General features: G+C 42.7%; 1 non-coding gene across 1 annotated transcript; it reads right to left on the reverse strand.

Moving 5' to 3' along the window:
* Positions 1-14,355: 14,355 nt before the first annotated feature.
* TRNAL-CAG (transfer RNA leucine (anticodon CAG)) lies at positions 14,356-14,439 on the reverse strand. Its single transcript has one exon. It is a non-coding gene; the product is annotated as a tRNA-Leu (tRNA).
* Positions 14,440-26,496: the final 12,057 nt, after the last annotated feature.

Genomic DNA, 26,496 nt, shown 5'->3' on the forward strand with positions numbered 1-26,496 from the left:
GGCTTCCGATTCACTCTACAAGAGGAAGTCTGGTTTCTAGATTACTGGTCTCGTAGACGGGACATAAACCCACGTTCTTCCGAGTTTATTAAGCTCGCTTTTACTGCCTCAGCAACACGCTGAAGATTAATCAGCATTTCCCTCAAACTGAAACAATCTTAGTTCAGCTGTTCTTATGACAGACATTAATTGCACCTTGTCTGGAGAACGTATCTCGGGGCAAGCACTTGTCAGCCTTATCTCGATGTTATAAATACAATATTTACCATCCTGCAGAACAAATGATAGGGTTACAATATGTGTGCACTGTATCAAACAGGCCGAGATTTGCCACATAGGTTGTGTCTTGAATCTCCAGCCTGAGGTTAGTGCGATCAGCCAGTTATTAACCATCTGCTGTATAAATCACTTGTGGAGTTGTGGGCAGGAAGTTCAAACAACTACAACAGTCCGAGGCAGTAATTTGTTCTCTGTAATGAAGAATGGACAAAGTACAGGCTCCTTCGCCCATATCCTTAACTTGGCGGAGCAACTGCGACAAATCAGTATCTGTCGTTAACCTTTGTTTTTAGCAAACAGAACAACCTCGTTACATAAATTGACGGATTAAAAAAGAAATCAAAGATAATAATATTAATGTTATTTGATTTACGTTCCACTAACTACTTTTACGGTTTTCGGAGACGCCGAGGTGCCGGAATTTAGTCCCTCAGGAGTTCTTCTACGTGCAAGTAAATCTACTGACACGAGGCTGACGTATTTGAGCACCTTCAAATACCACCGAACTGAGTCAGTATCGAACCTGCCAAGTTGGGGTCAGAAGGCTAGCGCCTCAACCGTCTGAGCCACTCAGCCCGACAAAAATCAAAGATGAAGGCTTCCACTGACCATAACTTCGGCACTGAGAGGGATGGAATGGTTAGCCCTATGCCGCAGTGTCGCCAACTCTAGTGACAAGTCACCAAATCTGGGGGGATTCTGTTTGTCGTTTGACGATAAAATCCTCTTCAAGGCGACGGGTGACATATCTAGCCATTTTAATTTTTATGTAGCGATAATCTGGTGGATTTTGGCTTCTATTAGCTTTTTGGTGTCGGAATTTTCAATTTTGGAAGAAAATATTGCACAAATCTCAGTAAATGACGGCCTAAATTCTGGCTGAGAAAGTAGGCACACTCCTTCGCAAATTGGTTCGAGTCACGCTGAATGGCGTAAACTAAATATAATAATATTGTTATATACTCAAATGGCCCGGCTGAATGGTCAGCGTTGAGCCCATAGGTTCAGATGGGCCCGGACTCGATTACCGGTCGAGTTGATGATTTTAATAGCATCTGATTAATTGTTCTTTTGTGAATTGGAGAGCACTGAACAGACTGCGCTCTGGTGTTACGCAGTGCAGGGTAAACCAGAAGAAATGGGGTTTCGAAGTGGACAGTACCTTGTGTCTATGTGGAGAAGAGCAGACCACAGCCCATTTGCTGCAATGCAGTTCATGCCAATTCAGCTGCACAACAGAAGACCTGGTTAAAGCGAAGCCAAATGCACTTGATGTTGCAAGGTTTTGGGCTCACATAGTTTAATGTGGCTCTTCGCCATTGGAGTATTTATATTATGTTTTATGTTTTTCCTTATCTTTAATTTTAAACTTGTGTATGCTTCTGACACGATATAAATATAAATTGTTCTTTTGTGTTTGTCCCTCCCACTCACCACAACATACAACACTACTAACCACCACAGAAACACGCAATAGTGAATACATTCCTCTAAATCGAGTTGGCGTTAGAAAGGGCAACCTGCAGTAAAACAGGGTCAAGTCAACATTTGCGACGCATTTCGCACCCGCAACCCCACAGATTTTGGAAAAGGAGAAGAAGAAGAAGACTTGCCCAAACGACCATGTACCTTGTTGTTAGCTCCTCCGGTGTTTCCTGGAATGGATTAGAGAATCAGATCGCTGACTACCCAGCTAGCCTGAAGGGTATGGCCGGCCTCTCCGTCTATTATTCTCTTCGTCTGGATTTCATGTGCACCTTCTAGAACATCAAACGAGAATCTTCCCCCTCTAGACACACCACGAAGTTTCCAGCACTTCATCATCAGAGATATAAAGGCAGAGGCGATTGTTATTGTGTCGGAGTGTCGGGTGAGTAGTTGGCCTGAGATAGCAGTAATGCTGGCCGCCGACAGGATCCCAACGGAGTCTGAGTATCTTAGTGCAGGTGTGCGGAGTACTGTGTGTGCATTACTAAGGACTGTAGAACGTCGTGGAGTCAGAGTCTGGCACAGCTGGCGTGAATACAACTGAGGCAGTGATAACTGTCATTGTTTTGAGGAATATTGTTCAGTTGTTGCTATTGTGTGACCGCTGTGCAGTTGTCGGTGTTGAGTAGTTCACTGTGCTTCAAAGAGACAGTAGTGGATTTTCTGTGGGGTCGAACCAGGGAACAGTCACCGTGTGGTGTGGCCAGTAGCCTGGTGTTCAAACCTAGCTGCATGCAGCAGCTGTATGGGGTGACTGGACTTGCGAGAGGATGTGAAAGCAAGGACAATTGTCAAACAGGATTACCGTCTCCCAGGCAATACCAGCGAGCCGGACGACCTGCTGTGGGGAGGACAGAGAATTTGCAAATAGATAGCAATTAGTTGAGGGTGTATGAATAGAATTGCGTGTGTAATTATTGGGTCATCTTAGAAATAAATTACAGCGATAAAACAAACTGTTTTATTCGCAACAATACGGACAAACATTTCAAACAAACCGTTTTATAGACAGGAGATTTAAGATTGTCCGGAAGTTAATCCTTTCAAAGAACTACCTGATTTTTTCTTAATCCGTTTGTCTTTCAGGAATGTTATTTTCCTGGGAGTCTGCGAGGGATTCCACCTCTACAGCCTCAAGGGCAGTGTCCTAGAGCGTGAGACTTTGGTTCTGGGGATACAACTGGGAAGGAGGACTAGTACCTCACACAGGCGGCCTCATCTGCTATGTTGAACAGGAGCCTTGTGTAGGGATTAGAAGATTGGAAGGGATAGACAAGGAAGAGGGCAGGAAGCGGCCGTAGCCTTAAGTTAGGTACAATCCCGGTATTTGCCTGGAGGAGACGTGGGAAACCACAGAAAACCACTTCGAGGATGGTTGAGGTCTACTCAGTTGACCTCCTGAGGCTGAGTGGATCCCGGTTCCAGTTCTCGTACCACTTTTGAAATTTTGTAGCAGAGCCGGGAATCGAACACGGGTCTCCGGAGGTGGCAGCTAATCACACTAACCAATACACTACAGAGATGGACTCGAACTCTTGATCTATTGCGGAAATGATTCCCTATTTCCGAATTTTAATGTCCTGTATTTTCATATACGGTAAGGAGCATTAATCGACTAGTCATACTTGAGCGACTTTTTGGCGATATTTTAGTTGATTTATAGCGACTTTCAGAAGCAGTGGTGGTGATTATTGTTTTAAGAGGAAGTACAACTAGGCAACCATCCTCTATATAACACTATTCAGAGGGAAAAGTGGAAGGGATCCGACGCTTCGAAAAATGAAGATATCGGTCAAAGAACGACAAGGGCCACGAAGGGCGTGAAAATGAAAGACTCCCTAGCACTCGCAAACCTAATAGCGTCGGGGTCGGAAAAGAATAAGAGTTGACCAAGAGAGATCGAATAGGATAGATGAAAGTGAGGAGCCTGGCACAAGTAAGTGGAAGCAATGCCAGGACTCAGCTAAGGGCCCCGTGGTCGCCAACCCACGCTCCAAAGTTCAGAGCCCCTGGGGCCCCTTGTAGTCGCCTCTTACGACAGGCAGGGGATACCGTGGGTGTTATTCTACCGCCCCCACCCACAGGGGGTCTTTCAGAAACATGGTGAGTTGGTAACACAGTAGTGATGGCATGCTTGTATGCTGCTAGAAACTTAGTACCGTAAACAAATGCCGGTACAGAATATTTTACAAGCCAGCATCGCACGATATAAAGTGTCGAATTTACTCTTTTTTTCGACCTTCAAAAAATTAGGTTAACCCTGCCGGATTCGAAGCGGCAGCCTTCTATTCCACATAGATAACTGGGATTCATGCTACTTGTTGCGTTATCCGGATGTCGTTGAACGCGTTTACACGGCGGGTAACTTACCTACTCCTATTCAAACATGAAACAGAGAATGGAATTCAAGTGATCTTATTTTCTCCGGTAACTAGGAAAACTAGAGCTGCCAGTACTAATTCAGTCTTACTTACTCTCATAAAAATATATTTCTGAAAACAATCACGTGGGCCTAGTCCCAAATGATGGTAAAAATTATATAAAGCAGAAGATAATAAAAAAGGAAAGCGTGGGTATGAAACCAATTTAGGGCATATTCTATGAATTTTGCCATTATTCTTTGAAGCTTGTCAAATTGCAAATGGGATAATAAAAGGAAATAAGTATCGCAGCCTCACGATATGGCCTTGTTCCTACCGGTATAGGTTTCGTTCCACAGCTGCTGCTAAATTTGTTCTGCTGTTTCTGCTGGTTACAGCAAAATGCTGTGGTAGGTGGATAATAACTTTCTCGTGCACAACAAGTGGGATTCATTTCTACAGTAGCCCCGGAAAAGTATAAGGAGCATCCATTACCGTTCTGCAGAGTGTAACAATAATGTAGGCCAAACGTTCAGGACACATTCCTCACAAGTAGAAGAAGATGTGAGTCCGAGAACGCTTTATTTCCATGTTAGAACGCATTATATACAACTCTACATACAAGGGTTGTAAATAAAGTAACGGCAGCGTAGTCCAGACACTCGCAGGAGATCGCGCACGCGCAAATAGGATATGGGAGCGGTCAGGTGGCGCTGTTGTCGATGTGTGGTGTCCATTTTTGGGCATCCAGTTGGGAGTGTTGTTGCTGTGTGACGTAGAAGTAAAGAGTGTCGATAACAATCTAAAGCATGTTTTCAAAGGGAGATCAGCGTTCTTGGATTAAAATCGAGGTTGACCGTGGCAAAAATGCATCAGAATGTTATCGAGGATTAGTGAAGCCCGTGGCAAGAATGAATTACCGTATAGGACGGTTACACGATGTGTCAAGGCGTTTCTTGCTTGTCGCACACAATGGCTAGCTCTTATTGTAACGTTTGCATTGGGAGGGATTGGAACACCCTACATACTCACCAGACACCATTCTTTGTGAGTTCCACCTATTTCCGAGGCCGCGGATTTCCTGACGTGTCATCTGTACTCCGCTATAAGGCGCTCCGTCGTTGTCATCAATGGTCCACAACGGCTTCCCGACTTTTGGCTAGATTTTGCGGGTGGCTACATTGAAGGAATGTAATGCAATTGTAGTTGTTTGTTAATTAAATATTGCGTTCTACCAATATTGCTAATACTTTATTTGCAGCCGTCGTAGTACATTAATAATGGGAAACACACAGAAACAGAACGTACAGCATACTACATGACAGTGGCGTGCTCTGAACCCCATCTACCCCAGCACTGCTGGGGGTAAAGAACTTTGTATTAACATTCTCTAATTATTACTTAGAACATTTCGTTATGATGTTTAAAAAATTGCGGACATCTAAGCCAAGCCAAGTAGTACAGCTGTCTCGACAATCCGCTCGCACTACCGCAGTTCAGCTTCTCCAGCGAGCTGGGTTTCCTAGCCGGCGCAAAAGAGCTCTACCCCAGCGAAATTTAAGGTCGCTTGGATGACGCATGCACTTGAAGCTTCCTTGTCCTGGGAGCTGGGCGGAGGTGTAGGCCCTCCCCCGACAGCAATTTATGGCGACAGGCCAGCTAGCTTAGGTAAGGTAATGTTAGTTTTAATACTTGACACTCGAAGTCTTCAGCGCCACACAATTGAGTCTGCAAGAAAAATATCAACATCTTAACAATACAGCCACTTGCACATCGTATTGCTAGTAAAAATAGAGCCAGCATATGAAATCAATTGTAATATAGAAGAATATATTTTACTCTTGGGTTTCGGCATGTATATAGTTTCTTCGAGCAATTCATTAATGGCATGTGTAGAGTATGGGTTCCGATAGCTACAGAAAAATGTTTAGGTTGCCCAGCATCAACAGAGAACACAGAGTCCAGCGCGAATTTTTGTCTGTGATGGTGGTATATAGTGAATTTTTGTAGCGTTTCTCTTGGTTTATAGATGAAGGTTTCGCGAGTTCTGTGGCATTCTTCATGAATATAACGTATGTTATACGTCGTGATAAATATTTCCCTTGTTTGTCGTTGATGCACGCACACTCAGTATGCGAATTAAAACTAGAAAACTTCAGCGACGGTAAAATACCAGTTAAATTTTACTGATTAGATTAGATTAGCCTTTTTAAGTAAAAAACAAATAGTGCCAGTGTATTTTTGTGAAAACGATGACTGTACTATCATGAAGCGTCACCGGATGAAACTGTTAGTACCTTGCTTAAAATCTGTTATATATTAAGTTATGATGGTGTCGTCACTGCCGTGAATATCAATTTGGAAGTATGTGTGAGGGTGTGGTTGAAAATATTCTTGAATGATCTTTCTCGGGTAGACCTTTCCACGAGAAACGCAGCCTTATAAAATGGTAATGTTGTCTTTAGAGAGTGTAGTGGGACTACAATTGTTTATATTATTTTTTTGCAGCTGGGGTAATGAATATGTTCACCGCACGCCACTACCATATGAAACTCTTTCTTACATGAAATGTTCAAAATGTCATCCGTTAGCATTGATACATCAATCAACCGCCATCGTATTGAATCTCACGGAGGGCATTTTGAACATTGCATGTACTTCTATAGCTCTTGCAATTTCCTCGTTAACGACCGGCACGCTTTTGATGCCTAGCTGCCACCTGAGTGCCGAGATATCCCCAGCTTGAGACACAGCGTTGTCAACTTTTGACTATATAGCCACTGAGACCGAGCAGCGAGACTGGACAGAACTGTGTGCAGCTGTGTAACACTGGAGACCTGACAAGTGAGCCGGCTCCAGGACCGACACGCTTTTGAAATACTCCATGTGGACGATCACTGACAAAGCAAGAATACTATTGGTTAAGAGCTATCTGCTGTTGGTCACAACAGAGGCGACTGTAGACAGTCATAAATTTGGTTACTGTCTGAGGATGGTACTGCTTATGTTTCAGTCGACGGTGTTATGGAAGTAATTGAGAGAACTATGAGGAAGATTTTTCATGTGGTATGCTGGTATGTTGTGTTCCTGCGTGTTTTTCCGTACTGATGTCCATGTAACATGCTTTGTTCTTCTGCATGTGAGGAATGTGTCTTGCAAGTTTGGCCTACTTTATTGTAACACCCTGTAGAGTGAAAGAAAGTGCTGGACCGCGACCTACTCCAATACCTCAGGCACTAATGCTGCTATCGACTGAGAGAAAAGAAAATGGCGCCGTTTTAGGGGAAGTGTCATTTGCACGTGATAATGTTATTTTGTGTAGGCCTATGTAAGGTGAAAGAGAAAGCCTCCGTGGATCAGGCGGCAGCACATCGACCTCTCACCGCTGGGTTCCATGGTTCAAATCCCAGTCACTCCATGTGAGATTTGTGCTGGACAAAGCGGAGGCGGGACAGGTTCTTCTCCGGGTACTCCGGTTTTCCGTGCCATCTTTCATTCCTGCGACACTCTCCAATATAATTGCATTCCATCTGTCTGTCATTAATCGTTGACCCCAAGGAGTGCGTCAGGCTTCGGCAGCCGGCAATTCCTATCCTCACCGCTAGATGGGAGCTTCATTCATTCCATTCTTGACCCAGTCCAATAACTGGAAACAGTCTGTGGATTTTCGTATTCAAGTTGAAAGGGAATGTTGGACCGTGATCATAAGCGATATGCATATGTGAAAACAACTTCTATTTTTCTGACATAGACCTTCTCTAGATATTGAGGTGGTACGCTTTTAAATCACCATACTGTACGATGGTCGCGTGCATGCGGGGTGAAGAGTGCGGACAGTAAGCATTGTTGCTGCGCATGCGTTAATCTCAACTCTCACGGGCTGCCAATAAACATCTGTTCCGTCCGCGGTGAGTCTTGTTAACTAAAGCACTGTTGTGTAGTTTCAAAGTGGTAGTGCAATTGAGCTTTACTTACACTTTTACTGTAAGTACTGAATAATGCACAGTTTAATAATGAACATGCATCTCTTTCAAAGAGCTCGCACTGTTTATCCCGACTAATGTTTGTAGCTGCCGCGACTTCTCGTGAGACGCAGATAGTAGGTAGGAACACAGTGGCTTGCTTCTGCATGCCGTGAGTCACTCCAGTCAATGAAAGCCAAGCGACTTGTTGTGACGCATTATTATTGTCGTCATCACCATCATTATCATCACAAAATGAAAGGAGCTAATATATTCTTCAGGTGGTGCTCGTTTGCTACGACTGTCCCGCTAGGCATTGCAGTGAGGAGAATAAACCGCATCAAAAGAACACTAGATCTAGCGGAACTGGTGCTAAATTGCCGTCACTAATGCACTGCAACCGCCAAGCCATTTGCATGATTACTGCTTACGAACGTACAGCCTTACCACGTAACAGTCCGACTCGTTGGCTGAATGGTCAGCGTACTGGCCTTCGGTTCAGAGGGTCCCGGGTTCGATTCCCGGCCGGGTCGGGGAATTTAACCTTAATTGGTTAATTCCAATGGCCTGGGAGTTGGGTGTTCGTGCTGTCCCCAACATCCCTGCAACTCACACACCACACATAACACTATCCTCCACCACAATAACACGCAGTTACCTACAAATGGCAGATGCCGCCCACCCTCATCAGAGGGTCTGCCTTACAAGGGCTGCACTCGGCTAGAAATAGCCACACGAAATTATACCACGTAACAGTCAAACCTGACTAATTCCCACGCATAGATACACTAATATTTTGGGGCTCGCTAGGGCAGTTCCTTAAGTTCTGTAATATATTTAGGTAGCAAAATCTTAATTCTACTGGGTTTTATCATGTGGAATTTTAAAGGTCCAGGTCTGGTGTAGTGGTTAGTGTGAAAAGCTGCTACCCTCGGAGGCTCGGGTTCGATTCTCGGCTCTGCCACGAAATTTGAAAAGTGGTTCGAGGGCTGGAACGGGGTCCACTCAGCCTCGGGAGGTCAACTGAGTAGAGGTGGGTTCGATTACCACCTCACCCATCCGCGAAGTCATTTTCTATGGTTTCCCACTTCTCCTCCATGCAAATGCCGGGATGGCACCTAACTTAAGGCCACAGCCACCTCCTTCCCTCTCCCTTGTCTATCCCTTCCAATCCTCCCACCCCGCCCTCTCAAGGCCTCTGTTCAGTATAACAGGTGATGCCGCCTGGGCAAGGTACTGGTAACCCTCCTCAGTTGCATCCCCGACCCAAAGTCTCACGCTCCAGGACACTGCCCTTGTGGCGGTAGAGGTGGATACCTCGCTGAGTCCGAGGGAAAAAAATCCTGGAGGGTAAACAGATTAAGAAAGAAGCAAAGAAGGGAACTTGGTGTAGATGCTATCATAATACTATGATGATTTATTCAAGCCTTCAGCACTATCTTAAATTTCTGCGTCACATTCTTTCCGTGGAGTAATAATTTTAATGCCTGACCCAGACCAACCCAGACGTCAGGTAGATTTTTGTTCGTATAGATTTCAAAATAAGTCAGCCATTATTGTTTATGACCCCAACGTCATTGTTAGCTGCCACGAGCACGATGTCATTGTTGAACATCAACGGATATATTTGAGTATAAATTATTTTTATTTTATTGTATTGTTTCAATGATCCCGTGAGCTAATGCTCGTATTGCGACAGTACATAGCTACAATACTAAAGAAAAATTGAATTGTTTATAATACAGAGCTGATAAAAATTTATAGTAAGTTAATTTCAATCTAAAATACAACATTCTTCAAGGATAGAACTGTTGTTTAAACAATAATGTAAACAAAACCATATAGCTGATAATAACCTGATAGTAAGTTCATCTGTCAGCCTCTGTGGTGTAGTGGTTAGCGTGATTAGCTGCCACCCCCGGAGGTCCGGATTCGATTCCCGGCTCTGCCACGAAATTTGAAAAGTGGTACGAGGGCTGGAACGGGGTCCACTCAGCCTCGGGAGGTCAACTGAGTAGAGGTGGGTTCGATTCCCACCTCAGCCATCCTGGAAGTGGTTTTCCCTGGTTTCCCACTTCTCCTCCAGGCAAATGCCGGGATGGTGCCTCACTTAAGGCCACGGCCGCTTCCTTCCCTCTTCCTTGCCTATCCCTTCCAATCTTCCCATCCCTCCACAAGGCCCCTGTTCAGCGTAGCAGGTGACGCCGCCTGGGCGAGGTACTGGTCATTCTCCCCAGTTGTATCCCCGACCCAAAGTCTGAAACTCCAGGACACTGCCCTTGAGGTGGTAGAGGTCAGATCCCTCGCCGAGTCCGAGGGAAAAGCCAACCCTGGAGGGTAAACAGATTAAGAAGAATAAGAAGTTCATCTACACAGACTAAATCCAAGAACATTAAATTTTGTTCATAAATGTTGCTTAATATTTCTTTTAAATTTATTGAAATTCTAACAAGCTTTCATCAAGTCTGGAATGAAATTAAGTGCTGTTATAGCCCTACACAATGCACCATTAGTTCAATACTTCACTGTATTCATTCTAGGAACATGAAAGTTTTCATACTGCCGTGCTGAATGATCATGAATAGATGAATAACTGATGAATATGAGTTTTATTTCCCCGAGCCAAACTGTGTTTAATTTTGAAGCCAACTGTTGCCAAATAGTATGCAATAGATAACCTAACCGGAGCAATGCCTGTTTGATGAGAGTATTATTTGTCTGGACATTAAGAATGGAAAACTACTGAATAAAGGGTTCTGAGTACCATATTTTGAAGACTTTGCAGTTCTGCTATTAGAACATGAGTGCAGCAACTCCATACAACATTAGTGTATTGTAGATGGCTATGAATTAAAGCATAGGAGTGGGCATATAAGTTTCTGGTAAGACCAGAAGAGTTAGAGCAGGGCTCCAGTCTATGGGACTCTCACCAGGACTACTTGATACGAGAACTAGAAAAATTTCATAGGAGAGAAGCAGGATTTGTTTTGGGTGGTTTCCGACAAAGAAGCAGTTGCAAACTTTGGGTTGGGAAGGCTTGGGAGTACGGGAACGAGATGCTCGACTACGCGGTATGTTTCGAGTTATCAGTGGTGAGTTGGCATGGAATGAAGTAAGTAGAAAAATAAGCTTGAGTGGAGGTTTTAAAAGTAGGAAAGATCATAATGTAAAAGTTGGAATTCAAGAGGACAGAATGGGGCAAATATTGATTTATAGGACAAGGAGTAAGGGATTGGAATAAATTATCATGGGAAATTTTCGATAAACTTCCAAGTTCGTTGATGGCGAAGATGGCTGAGGTGAGTTCGATTCCCTCCTCAGCCATCCTCGAAGTGGTTTTCCGTGGTTTCCCACTTCTCCTCCAGGAAAATGCTGGGATGGTACCTAACGTAAGGCCACAGCCACTTCCTTCCCTCTTCCTTGCCTGTCCCTTCCAATTTTTTCCATCCCCCCACAAGGCCTTTGTTCAGCATAGCAGGTGAGGCCGCCTGGGCGTGGTACTGGTAATTTTCCCTAGTTGTATCCCCGACCCAGAGTCTGAAGCTCCAGGACACTGTCCTTGAGGCGGTAGAGGTGGTATTTCTCGCTGAATCTGAGGGAAAAACTAAAAACCAAAATCTAAACCTGGAGAGTAAACAGATAAAGAAGAAGAAGAAATATGGGGTACACAATTGATAAAGGATCTGCCACTTGGGCGACAGTCGTAAATGCAGATCATTGATTGATTGATTGATTGATTGATTGATTGATTGATTGATTGATTGATTGATTGATTGATGATATGATAGTAAACACACTTTAAGTTAGAATAAGGAATTATTCCACGTAATTTGTTCAATGCAATATAGTAGGTACGGTAACATTTTAGTCCTAATAAATTGCAGGTGATTGTCCCAGTCTTGTTGGAGGTTATAAAACTTCTGAGTATTTAATACAATCAACTTGTTTTACGTAAACGCCATTAAGTGTCGACCTATTATTCGGCCCTATATATATACCTCCAGCTATTGGGAAAAATATAAAAACCTTTTTTGGAGTTGATTCTAAGATAACCGAGCTTGATAGCTGCAGTCGCTTAAGTGCGGCCAGTATCCAGTAATCATGAGATAGTGGGTTCGAACCCCACTGTCGGCAGCCCTGAAAATGGTTTTCCGTGGTTTCCCATTTCCACACCATGCAAACTGTGTACCTTAATTAAGGCCACGGCCGCTTCCTTCCCCTTCCTAGGACTTTCCCATCCCATCGTCGCCATAAGACATATCTGTGTCGGTGCGACGTAAAGCAAATAGTACAAAAAAAGTAATTACAACAAAACCATTCACCTGTGATATTAACCACTTTAATGTCCACCTATGTTGTCAAACCTATTTAAATGTTTATTTTGATAATTCAGTTTGTAACTTCCTTCCAAATTGAAACCATCCCAATTTGTTGTCATTTATAATGTTCCGAGGTGTCTGTGGAACAGCAGAGGTGAAAGAAGGTGCGGGCTGGAATAGGTCTCAACTACAAAATTAAAGTTAATTTAAAACTTTAACAAAGGTTATATTTTCTTTTCAAAATCAACAAATAACAACAACAGATTAACAGGTACCAAGTAGCAGGAAAACAAGTTAAGAAATTACATTTGCTGGGGTTCAAGCCCCGGGCGAATAATTAATGAGCTCCAAGCTCCATTTTACCAATATGCAACCAGACCACCTGGGGCAGAATTCCCCTGAAATCAAAGAGCACTTGCTCTCACCTAACACATTCCAGCCTTCTAGAGGCACTCAAAACCTAATTCGAAACGAGCGAACCGGCTCTCAGTTACTCACGCCTATTTAAGGCATCCTCGACTTTTACAATCACTTGCCTGCAGGCACAACTTACAAATTTACACAGGGGTATCATGTACCCAACCTACTGGGCCTACTCAGAAAAGGAACAGGTTAATTACATGGCCCAAAATACCAAATTGACTGGAGGCGTAGCTTGCACTCCTAATACACTTTTAAAACCTACTTGGCACTAGGCCGCTTACACAAGGGCTAATCCCATACTAAGGAGGTGACTCGTATAAGAAAACTTTATTACATTAAGAAAAGAAGAAAATCGGTAATGAAAACGTAGTCACCTCGAAACAATATGAGTGGGAGCTCGAGAGGGTAAGGCACTCTCTATCCCAATTTGTAGTTAAAGAGATGGAATTTTTACCAAATGTCTTTTACATTTTAAAGGTAGGTTACATGAGAAAAGTTTCGAACCTGCCCCGGGGGTTAAACTGCTGAGCTAGCAAGAAATAAAGTTATTAAACGGCCATTACCTTGTTGATGAAGTGCTGCTAGAAGAAAGAGGCGCTTCCCGCCCCCTGCTACATATTCACACACTAAGCAAGATGTCGATGGAGTGGCCCCGAGACAAGAGAATCAGCAGTTTTTATACCCTCGTGGAAAATTCGAGACCTATCATGAATGATAACAACCCGCCCAGAAACGTTTATTGGATAAGAGCAAAACTAATGCACAAGACGAGGAAGAAACACCTTATTGGTGGAAAATTAATTACAGAAATTCATGATTGGCTACATTCAAAACAGGCGGAAAGAAAGGATTTATATTGCCAACCCACAAACCACAGAACAAAATTTAGTAGAAACAAAACTTAGGAATACAATATTCCTTCAGGTGAATACATTCCTTTACACCAGAGTGCGTTATCATAGTTTTTGGTAGAAACATCTGTTAGAGAGTGTCCCAACTTCTTGATACGAAGCAAACAAACACAAATCGAAATAGACACAAATCAGAACACTTCAAAATTACCAAACTTACAGTAGTCATCTTCCGAGAAACCGTTGAGTTAATACAGTTTCTTAAAATTCAGGCTTTCTCCTGTAGAGGAGTTTCAACTGGCGCAATATTTGAACTAGCGGCGTGGAGGTGTACCGCCCGGTACATATAAGATGTAACATCCTTCCACAACTCAAGTAGTCATATTTCCAGTAATTAATATTGGATTGGATTGTAACAGCTGCTTTGTCTGAACCTCCACACGTAGTGGAAATACGGCACATGAAGGCATACATTCAGCCCCTTTATTCGAATTCCTGGCCCCTACAGTTACAATATTGTAATATTTCCGGGCGGTTACTGAAAGTACAGTAACGCCACGGTATGCATCCTGCCTGTTTGCTGATCTTTCGTCACGTGACAGACAACTGTTCCGACCGGAGCAACTACGTGATGAAGTCCGAGTATATTCGTGAATATCGAAGGAGAATAGTCTGCCAGGACTGGGATTCGAACCCACGCCCACCGAAGTGGATTGCGACCTGAACGCAGCGCCTTAGACCGCTCGGCCACCCTGACCCGCTGCGGTATTCCCTAGTGCTCCTCCTGTAGCATTGAGTATATTCACGAATATAACGGGAAAAACGTTGTCAGGAGCGCGATTCGAACACACGCGCAAGGAATTGCGGAGCGACCTAAACTCCGCGCCTTGGACCGCTCGGCCATCATTCCTACGGGCTCGTGTAGCTTACTGCTCCCTCTGCAGTTGTCAGTAGGGTCACAGTGCTGTCTGTTTAAATTAGTCCTCTTTGTTGATTTTTGGAATTTGACCACGAGGATTAACCAGAAGTAGTCAAAAATTCAATGCGGAACTGTGGGGTTGAGACCTGCCTGACTAGATCAATTTTCCCCTGCCGCCCTTGACGGCTAAAACACAATGTTATCGAGTGAGTGGCTGCGTTCTTTGGGTCACGGAGCCGTCAGCTTGTATTCGGGTGTTAATGGATTCGAACCCCACTGTCGGCAACCCTTAAGATGGTTTCCGTGGTTTCCCACTTTCACACGAGGCAAATGCTGGGACTGTACCTTAATTACGACCATGGCTGTTTCCTTCCCACTCCTAGCCTTTTCCTATCTCATTGTCGCCGTAAGAATATCTGTGTCGGTGCGACGTAAAACAAATTTTTTAAAAACACTATATTTCCTTAATAACAAAAAACGGATGCGTAGCGCTCTGTGGTGTAGCGCTTAGCGTGATTACCTGCCATCCCCGAAGGTGCGGGTTCGATTGTCGCTTCTGCCACGAAATTGCTACGAGGACTGGAAAGATGTTCACTCACCGTCGGGAAGTCAACTGAGTAGAGGTGGGTTCGATTCCCACCTCAGGCATCCTCGAATTGGTTTTCCGTGGTTTTCCACTTCTTCTCTAGGCAAATGCCGGGATGGTACCTAACCTAAGGCCACAGCCACGGCCACTTCCTTCCCTCTTCTTTGTCTATCCCTTCCAACCTTCTAATTCCCCGCAAGGCCCCTGTTAAACAGAACAGGTAAAGCCACCTAGGTAAGGTACTGGTCCTCCTCTTCAGTTTCATCACCAGACCCAAAGTCTCAAGCTCCAGGACACTGCCCTTGAGGTGGTAGAGGCGGGAAACCTCACTGAATCTGGAGGAAAAACCAGCCCTGGAGTGTAAACGGATTAAGAAAGGAAGATGCATAGAGAATTGTTTTATTACGTATAGTGGAAGCCGAGAGGACCGGAGAAGATTAGTCGATCGGGCTACAAATTAATGGCAAAACCTTTAGCTATGAAGGAAGGAACTGATGATAATGATGATGATACATTGAAGGATAATAATAATAATTCCTATTGTTATTTATTTATTCTCCTTCCTCTTGCTTTTCTCGTTTATTAATACGTTTACACTCCAGGGTTGGCTTTTCTGTCGGACACAGCGAGGGATCCCTCCTCTACCACCTCACGCACTGTGTCCTGGAGTGTGATGCATTTGATCGGACATATGTATGGTTTTACAAGTACACAAACAGTCCACCGAGCTCGATAACTGCAGTCGCTTAAGTGTAGCCAGTATAAAGTATTCGGGAGATAGTTGGTTCGAACCTCACTGTCGGCAGCCCTGAAGATGGTTTTCCGTGGTTTCCCATTTTTACACCTTAATTAAGGTCACGGCCGCTTCCTTCCCACTCCTAGCCCTTTTCTGTCCCATCGTCGCCATAAAACCTATCTGCATACGTGCGACGTAAAGCAACTTGAAAGAAAAAAACACAAAAAGTCTCATACCAAATGTAAATATCCAGATTTGACAACCAGTCCAGAGCACTCGGAGTCACTTGGTGTAGAACCCTCAGATCACCGCTAAATGCTCGAAGTGGGCACTTCTTAACAATGTGTTGCATTGTCTGCTCCTCCGCTCCGCAGTCGCTGTCAGTAAATGAACGGAAACCCCTTTTCTTCAACATGTAGCCACACCTCCCTTGACCCGTTCTAATTTGGTTCAGCTTCGACCAGGTTGGAGGCGGCAGTTGTAATCCTTCAACTTTCTTTGTTGTATCTTGAGCTAAGTGAGCGTTGTTGGGTGGATGTTCATGCCAACGGTGTCGCCACTCGGAGGTCATGTCGAAAGAACTGATACTTTTAAAATCAGTCCAGGGAGGTTGGCGTGATTTCAGACGAGTTTTTGGTGGGTCTTGTAGTGCATCGTAGACGGGAGGGTTCTTATGAGAAGAGATCTTCTTGAGCAAATTTACCTTAGCTGCTTTCCTCCTTAATTTTGCGAGGCAGTATTAGCTAAGACAGGTAACCACTGAATGGGAGTAGATCTGATAGTACCAGTGATAAATCTCATGGCTTCATTAATATTTCTTTTGTGAATGCTGTTTTGCCATACAGGAGGGCAGTATTCACCAGCAGAATACACAAGAGCGAGTGCAGCAGAGGGTAGGGAGTTGGCGTCTGCACCCAAGCTACTTCCAGCAATCTTGCGGAGTAGATTTACTCTGGAGCCAAGTTTCTTTGATAATGTGATGCACTGTTGTTTGAATGACAAGGGCCGTTCCAGAACGATTCCTGCATATTTTGGATTGTAGTTATACGGTACTTCGGGTTCCGTCGAAAGTCACATGTAGCCGTCTATGGGCTTCCTTATTATTCAGAAGGAATGCAGTAACCTCAGTTTTATTTGAGTTAGGTCGACATCTCCAAATATGGAAGTAGTAACTCAATTTCGTCAGATCACTTGTCAGTAAATTCTCACAGTGCCTAAGATCTTTACTCTGGAAGACTAACGCTAGGTCGTCTGCATGCTGGATTTTCAATGAATCAGTGTCTGGCATATCATGAATAAACAAGTTAAACGGAATGGGGGCCAGAACTGATCCCTGAGGTAGGCCATTGTTTAGAGTCCTCCATCTGCTTTATTTTCCATTCAGAAACACCTTAAAGCGTCCGTCAGAGAGCATGTTGTTCACTAAAAACACCAGCTTTTGACATGGGATGATTTCAATAAACTTCGACATCAAGCCATCCCTCCACACAGCGTCATAAGCTGCTGTAAGGTCCACAAATATTGCAGCTGATCGGAGACCTCGTTGAAATCTAGCTTCAACTAGAGTTTTCAATGTTAAAACCTGGTCGCTGCAGCTCCGATGTTTCCTAAAGCCACCTTGTTCAACAGGGATGGTTTGATCAATGGCCTCTTGAATGCGATTTAGAATAAGCCTTTCTAGTAGCTTATAGTTATAGGTCATGCTGAGTAGCGATACTGGCCGGTAGTGAGAAGCATCAGTTCCGTCTTTGCCTGGTTTCAGGATGGCAATTATCTTGGCCTGCTTGAAAACCTTTGGTAATCTTCCAGTTCGTTGAATTTCATTGATATTCAATGAGGTACAATTTTGTTTTAGGTCATGTGTCTTTAAGAAACTCTGGATATACGCCATCAAAGCCAACAGCTTTATTTACCTTTAGCATATTCAAGGCTATATCGAGTTCCCCAATGCTGATGTCACCTGAGTAATCAGGATGTTGTGTCAAATTGGATCTCTTTATGTACAATTAATTTCTCACGATTCGTGTATGTGCCTTGTCAATTATAGCTTTCGAATTCTTCATTAGTCTGGATGCAACAGCATTGGCATACACACGTGGGACGGTGCTTGACAGCCTTAGATTTGTAACAAATTTTCTTATAAGGTTCCATGCTTTCTGGCTAGAATGTGTAAAGTTATGTTCTGCCACTTTTTATGCCATTTTTCTCTTCTGTTCTCATTGAGAGCTTTCAAAATGTCATCAGCTGCTAATTCTTCGTGAGAGTCTTGATATTTAGCATACAAATCATTGCATTTTTGAGACCATCCGGGGATGTATTCCTTCCGAAACCCACGTGGAATATAGTTCTTAGCATTAAATTTATATCACGCACAAATTGGATGGAATTCGTGGAATCCACTGAACGGTGTTATCAAGACATTTCTGAAACGGTTCCCAGTTCGCAAGTTGAAAATTCCATCCAGGTTGCGGGATGGAGGTGACTAGTGGAATTTCTGTACCATAACAAATAATGACTGGCCTATGTTGGCTGTGTGGGAAAGAATTGATGACTTTTCGTTGTGTCATATCGTTATTTCCAGATTGAGATACGATGCACAGATCAGGGGATAATCCTTTAACCATCTACCAGATAGGAACGTTCCTGGATCTTTAGCGTTGTACACACTCTGAAGATTGTACAGATACATCCATTCATTTAGAATTGCTCCACTGCCCCAGAAGCCTCGCCGAAGATTCTGGTTAATGCAATCGGGCGTTCCCTGGGCAATGGTTTAACCGGCTGATTCTTCCACAAAGGTGCCACTACACAGAAACAAGCATGCAAGAGAACGTATCTACACATAGTCCTTTTCAGGACCAACCATGCACGGAACACTCATCAATTTCCATTGGTAACAACTTACGGATATGTCACTTAAACATCGAATCGATTTGATCGGAAATACAATTTCAGAGGAGTTCCAGTACCTCACCTGCTATGCTGAACTGGTTCCTTTTGGGGGATGGGAAGATTGGAACGGACAGACAAGGAAGAGAAAGGAAGCGGTCGTTACCATCCCAGCATATGCCTGGAGGAGAAGTGGGAAACTACGGAAAACCACTTCGAGGATGGCTCGGGTGGGATTCGAACCCCCTCTACTCAGTTGTCCTCCCGAGGCTGAGTGGACCTCGTTCCAGCCATCGTGCGACTTTTCAGTCTTCGTTGCAGAGCCAGGAATCAAACGTAGGCCTTCTAGGGTGGCAGCCAATCACACTAACCACTTCACTAAAATGGCGAACATTATTATTATTATTATTATTATTATTATTATTATTATTATTATTATTATTATTATTATTATTATTATTATTATTGTACCGGTTGGTACACCTATACGCCGCACATTTGAATGTTCCGCCTTAAAGTACTCCTCTACTGGAGAAACTCTGAACTTTAAGAACCGAATCAACTCAACTGTTTCTCAGAAGATGTCACTGTGTGTATTTCAATTTGTTTTGTTTTTCATTAATCAAGAAGTCTGGACATTCTCTCACAGATGTCTCTACCACAAACTATGATCATGCACCGTGGTGCGAAGTGAAGGAACTTTTCTTAAAGATATTTTGTATTCATAAGTTTTGGTCTTTACTAAATTTTGTTCTTTCATCTATGGGTTGGCAATATTAATTTTTCTTTTCGCCAGTTTTGTACTTAGCCAATCCCGAATTTCTTTAATTAATTTTGGACCAATAGTGTCCTTCTTCTCCAATTTTAGTGTGTAAATTTTGGGCAACCAATAAACGCCTGTGGGTGTGTCTTAATTATTCATGAAAGGTCTCGAATCTTCCATGAGGGTTTATAAACTGCTGATTTTCATGGTTCGTGGCCACTTCAACAACATCTTGCCTAGTGTATGGAAGTATAGCAGGGGGCGGGTTGCGCCTCTTCCTTCGAGCAGCAGCTCTTCAGCAAAGGTAATGGCCTTTTAACATCTTTATTTCTTTCTTGCTCAGCAGTTTAACCCCCGGGGAAGGTTCGAAACCTTTTCAAAATATCCTACCTGTTTAAAAATGTAACTTAGTGCCGGCTTATGTAAACATTTCCTTATTACTTTAACTGTAAATCGGGAATAGAGAGTGCCTTACCCTCTCGAGCTCCCCTTCATTTTGACTTGAGGTGACTACATTTTCATAACCGATTTTCTTCTCTTAATGTATTAAAATTTTTCTGATACGAGTCACCTCTATAGTATGGGAATAGCCCCTGTGTATCGGCTTAACGCCACTTAGGTTTTAACAAGCTTTCATGTAGGAGTGCAAGTACTCGCCTCCATTCAATTTTGTATTTTGGGCCATTAACTCAACCCGTTTTTGTTTTCCTTCCTGCGAAGGCCCAGTAGATTGGGTACGAGGTACCCCTGTTCCATTATAAGTTGTGCCTTGATGGCAGTTAAGTGTAATAATCTGTTATTGCCTTTAATGGGCTTGGACGATTGAGAGCGGGTCAGCTCTTTTTGATATTTTGAAAGGTGTCTCTAGGAGGCTTGACAACACGAGGTGAGAGCAAGTGCTCCATGTAATTAGGGGTTTTCTGCTCTCTGGTAATTTGTGGTTGTGAGCTGAGAGCTCAGAAATTGTTAAACTTTGGGGCTCGTAGCCCAGAATTTGTAAATACCCCTTAACTTGTGCTTTCGTTTGTAAAGTTGTATTGTACCTGGTTTTTCTTTGTTATTTCACCTAGTGAAAATTGTTAAATCTTGTTGTCTATTGAAAATATGACCTTTATTTAAATTTTAAATTCATCTCTCGGACTTGTAGTTAGACCCATTCCAGCCCGCACCTTCTTTCACCTCTGCTGATCCACCAAACACGGTAACAATTATTATTATTATTATTATTATTATTATTATTATTATTATTATTATTATTATTATTATTATTATCACTGCATTACTAGACATTTAATAAATCAAAACTTAGAGCAGTTATGCGTAAATGTGGACACCGAACAACGCGACAATCTGCTGCCTCTAGCAACTGTATGAGGAAATATGATTGGACTGTGAAGTTTCAGAGAGAATACCCGCAACATGACCACGTTTCCTACTGTGCCTTAACGGTCCAACACACATGCACACTAGCAAGCTCAGGTTTCAAAGCTCGCGTTGCGACAGATTAATTATCAATGTTGGTTTCGAATTGTCTCGCATCACGCAATGTCCTTTCTGTCAGGTACACAAATGAGCCAGCACGTCGGCGAGTTTGGTGATTACAGGAATATACATTTCTCTACGCAGTGACCGTACGATGGAGGCGACTAGGCGGATGTTGTCAAATTCCAGGACGCTCTGCACAATTTACGAATGAAATCAACTGTAAGAACAAACTTGTAGCTGTATGTATGTGACCGTTGCCGGGCTCACAGAAGCTTGTGCTGGCCTTCTGAGCCAGAGTTGGTGATTTCGACCGCTGCTCAGTTCGGTGTTATATTTGAGGGGTTCACAACCAAAGAGAACTAAGTCCACCAGTGGTCATTTTGGGGAATATGGGAATAACAAGACTTCGATTTATTCACTTCCATAGCAAACTAAGTCCATAACCCGTTTGCAACTTCACAGAGGGCGGCACATTCTGTGCAAGGTGAAGGTTACTGCCATAGTCGGTTATTCTACAGACTATGTCGTAGGTACGACATCGTAATTGGTATAAAACCTTCAATTAGTATGTTTAATATATTTTAATTGTAGTTTATTTAATGCTGAATTATCTTTATTAAATGTTAAATATGATTAATATATGACTGCCCTGTATATATGTAGTATGAAATTGTATAACCTAAAATACGTATTGTGTATTGATTAACCTCAAAATCTATAGAGTCGAAAGCGGTAGAAAATTCCATAATGTTCGTATGTTAGACTTATTGTACTATAATTTTGTATATATGAAGGGTTCTGGAAACTTACTCTAAGGTTTTATAATCCAGAGACATCACGAATGTTGTAGATATTTCCATGTACATTTATAAATAGCGGAGGAACGTTCGAGTATCCATTCGACTAGCTGGTCGATCGATGTTTCGAGTGTGTTCCATTAGAGTGTTGTAAGAACTCTTCCAGAAGTCGATCATTCTAGATGGTTGATCGAATGGTATAAATATCGAGCTGTCAGTCAGTGAGTTCAGTTCGCAGATCTTGGTTCTTGGGACTCAGGCAAGTAATGGACTGGGAGTGACTGTTGGGCTCTGAGGTGGAGTCTGAGTATTGGGCTCAAGTGAGTGAGGCGGTGAATTCAAGAGAGAGTATGTTACAGTGCGCGCGTCAGTGTTGTTGACATCTGTACTGGTCACAATCGACTTCAGGGTACTCCGCTATTGAGTGTTGTATATAGTATAATTTGCTAGTGTGTATAATTGTGTCTCGTGACGTACAGTGTGTATAAAGTAATTTATACAAGGAAGTGAACGTGTTCTCGTGTGATATTTATTTACGTCAAATAAAATCGCAACGTAGAACGATAACCATGATTGTTTGTTTTTTGAGTGTATGTGTTTTATTTAGTCAATAACATATCTAACGATAAGATTCTTCCTTAAATCGTCATCTGACACATACCTACACCCCACAAGACTGGGTGCAAATGATCAAATCAACACACCGGAAGATTCCTCATTTAAAAACGATCAAGAGGGAAGAATTCTTATCCGTAAAGGCTTTGGAGAAAGCAATCACCAATAAAAAATAATAATAAATTACTGCTCATTGTCAAGCCTTCGATTGGCTAAATAAGGTCGTTAAGAGTGGTAAAAGGTTACCCTTTCAAAAATTTTTCTAGGAAACTCTAAATGAATATACGTCTTTCTTGGAGGTAAACCTTGAGCAAAACAAGATTGTAGATCGATCTTTATTATGATTGTCACCTGTCATTCAAGAGTCCCTATGTGAAATTCAACGAATGATCTCTTCAGCTATACCTCTAGTTCATCATCACTTCTTCAAGAATCTCCCAGTTGAGATTATTACAAGGTCAAATGATAATGTACAACGTAGAAGGTCACAATGATGAATTTGTGTACACTGATTGAGTTTGAATTTTGCTGATATGGTTATGCGGAAGAAATGTCAAAAGATATCTCTTTTTGTATTAAATTACTGTATGGTACAAGCACAAATAATGGCTTGACTCTGATCTATTTTAAAGTAAATTGAACTTTTCAATACACTGCTTAAAGTGTAAATTCTGTTTCATTCAATGAATCGAAATTCACAACCAGAGTTAACCAAGTTCATTTGTTTTTTTAAATTTGTTATTTCATATGTATCCCTAAATGTAACTTAGAAAACACTCAAGCTATTAAATATTTTCTAAAATTGATTTTAATATCTAGAAATTAATTATGAGATAGGAACTTTAGGACTCAATTTCTCTAAACTAATCCAAACGGACTTGGTTCACTTTGCTCACTTAAGAACTCCAATACGCCAGCCTCACGTCGATAGATTTACCGGCCCGTAAAACAAATCCTGTGGAAAATCATTTTCGTACCTCGGTGTCTTTGAAAACCAAACTGGCTTCATTTAGAGCTGGGTGATTCTGGTGATGATAGGTTGATAGGTAATTCAAACCTACCTCAGAATGTTTACAGTGGTTTGAAACCTTTTTTCCTTCGACATGAAATAACTCATGCATTCTAGCAATCTTTTTTTATGGCAGAGATTTGTAATGGATAGAAAATCATTTTCTCCTCGTGATCTTTGAAGTGGAACTGCAGTGACGGCCAATGGGGTGAAGCGCCACTTCATCATTTTTTAAAAATATTTTTCGTTCGTTCGTAATCTGTTTACACTCCAGGGTCGGTTTTTCCCTCGGACGCAGCGAGGGATCCCACCTCTACCGCCGCAAGGACAGTGTCCTGGAGCTTCAGACTCTGGGTCGGGGGATACAACTGGGGAGAATGACCAGTACCTCGCCCAGGCGGCCTCACCTGCTATGCTGAACAGGGGCCTAGTGGGGGGATGGAAAGTTTGTAAGGGATAGACAAGGAAGAGGGAAGGAAGCGGCCGTGGCGTTAAGTTAGGTACCATCCCGGCATTTGCCTGGAGGAGAACTGGGAAACGGAAAACCACTTCGAGGATGGCTGAGGAGGGAATCGAACCCCATCTACTCAGTTGACCTCCCGAGGCTGAGTGGACCCGTTCCAGCCCTCGTACCACTTTTCAAATGTCGTGGCAGAGCCGGAAATCGAACCCAGGCCTCTGGGGGTGGCTGCTAATCACACTAACCACTACACCACAGAGGCGGACTTTAAATATTTTTATCCAGTGAAATCTCTGTACAACGATACCCTGCGGCCAGAAAACTATCGTCTTTCAGCTTAGAACTTTGGCTGGTAAGGTTCTGTCATCGACGGTTCAATATTGTACAAATATAGTCTAAGAAACCTCTGTCTTCATAACATACGTGCTGCGGGTCAGCCTTTCTCTAAATACATTATCACACAGGAATTTCCGCAGGCACAGAACGTTAAAATATTTTAGAGGGACTTATCGTTATTACGAATTCTCATATCAATTAGTGAACAATCTAACTTGTGAATGTTGAGTGATATTAACTAACCGATACATCATATCAATTAAATTCCACTAATATTAGATTTGCGATAACAGAAACACACAAACTGATCCAGCACGCTGCCCTTGAGGCGATAGAGGTGGGATTCTTCGCTGAGTCTGAGGGAAAAACCGAACCTGGACGGTAAACAGATTAAGAAAGAAAAAGAAAAGAAAAGAAAAGAAAGAAAGTATGTTGAAGTCCAACTCTGTGGTGTAGTGGTTAGTGTGATTAGCTTCCACCCCCGGAGGCCCGGTTCGACTCCCGGCTTTGACACGAAATTAGAAAAGTGGTAGGAGGACTGGAAAAGGGGGTACACTCAGCTTTTAGTCCTGTCGGAGCCATCAAGGCTGCAGGGGACACTAACAAAAAGAAGGTGTAAAATGTTCCTCTGTTGTATTGTAGACTGGAGTTCCTAGCAAAACCGCTACAGATAGCTGAATGTGTACAGTTAGTTGTCAAGACAACGAATTAAAGTGTATGCCATTTCAAGTAGAAGTGCAACCCTCTTTAATATTCAGAAGCACATTTAACCTTCTTCAATGGCAGGACCAAAAGCGAAATAAAGGTATACTTAAAGCATTCCTTGCATCTTCCACTAAATACCTTATTCTGCCCCTGAGACAGAGAAAGACAATTTATTGTGCAACCATCAACTTATTATTCACATGTCACTTTCCGTGGCGGTTCACGAATCAGGAGACGGACTGTTGTTAAGATTTCCCGACCTCTACTGCTGTGACAGGAAGGTTCTTCTGGAGTGTAAGCATGTGTAAGTGTAAACAAGTGTAAGCAGAAGACTAGAGTCAAATGAAAATTATATTATTTCAATGTGGACTTAAGTGTTCTACAATGTATTTATACTTTTAGCACAGGGTTTACAAACCCCATGTTATTTAATGATTGTGTCCTTATTTTAGTTTAACCTGTTTAAATGAATAGCTGACGATGAGCGACTCATACGGTCAAAACTAGTCCTAGGTATATTTCACTAGGGAACACCAACTGGTGTCATTGTTTTGGAACTAGACTCAACTATCGAATATTTCTCGAAATACTTCAAGGGTAAATTTAAAAAAAAAACAAGCATGCTCTGAACAGAACTGAATGTCCCCAGAAACCTGCCACTGCAACGACAATGTATGCAGCAAGATGGAGCTATAGCCCACATCGCGAGGTGATAACTTTACGCCGGACTTTAAGGCTGTAATATGTTACAATACAACTAATTTGGTTATTAGGTAGTGACGTCTAGCCCGTTCTTCTGCTTTGTAGCGAGACTAACATAAATGCAAGGGGTTCTGATGTGTCTTACCCCTAATGTTTATGCAAAACTCGTAGCATAACCGTTGTGCAGTTGTGTATACTTGTTACTAGCTTCGGTACGTTTGCATTGTATCCTATTACTGACTAAAAGTCTGAAGTCTAGTGATCGCTTGCTCTTCTGAAAGAACACTTTGGAGATCGCTTAATTTCCCGTACCTTCCGCACTCACCGGATCTGACTCCGCCCCAGTCAGACGACCCACCAAGGGATGTTCCAGAATTACGAGTCAATATGCAGCTTTTCCTTGTCACAAACTGTGTTCGTCAACATGTTCCACTATTTACAGGACCGTTATGGACCGTAAGTAAGACGCGAAGGTGCACGGTTAGAAAACATCCTGTACCGCCACAGTTAGACACGGACTACATGTTATGATAGCGTATCTTGATGTTCAGACCATGTTCGTAACTTCAGTACTGTTTGTCTTCTGCATACAGTATTGGATGTAGATTTCAGGAGAAAGCTTTATGCTTCTTGTAATTTCCTTGTTAACGACCGGCACACTTTTGAAGCCTAACTGGCAGGCTGTGTTTACATTCCTTGTCCGCGGAGTACCAGGATTTCACCAACACGAGACGCAGCGCTATAAATTCTCCGTTTTAACTACTGTATGTAGCCACTGAAAGCGAGTAGCGAGACTGGACAGAACTGCGTGC

Source organism: Anabrus simplex, chromosome 4 (assembly GCF_040414725.1).
Source record: "Anabrus simplex isolate iqAnaSimp1 chromosome 4, ASM4041472v1, whole genome shotgun sequence".
In the NCBI taxonomy this organism is placed as follows: Eukaryota; Metazoa; Arthropoda; class Insecta; order Orthoptera; family Tettigoniidae; genus Anabrus; species Anabrus simplex.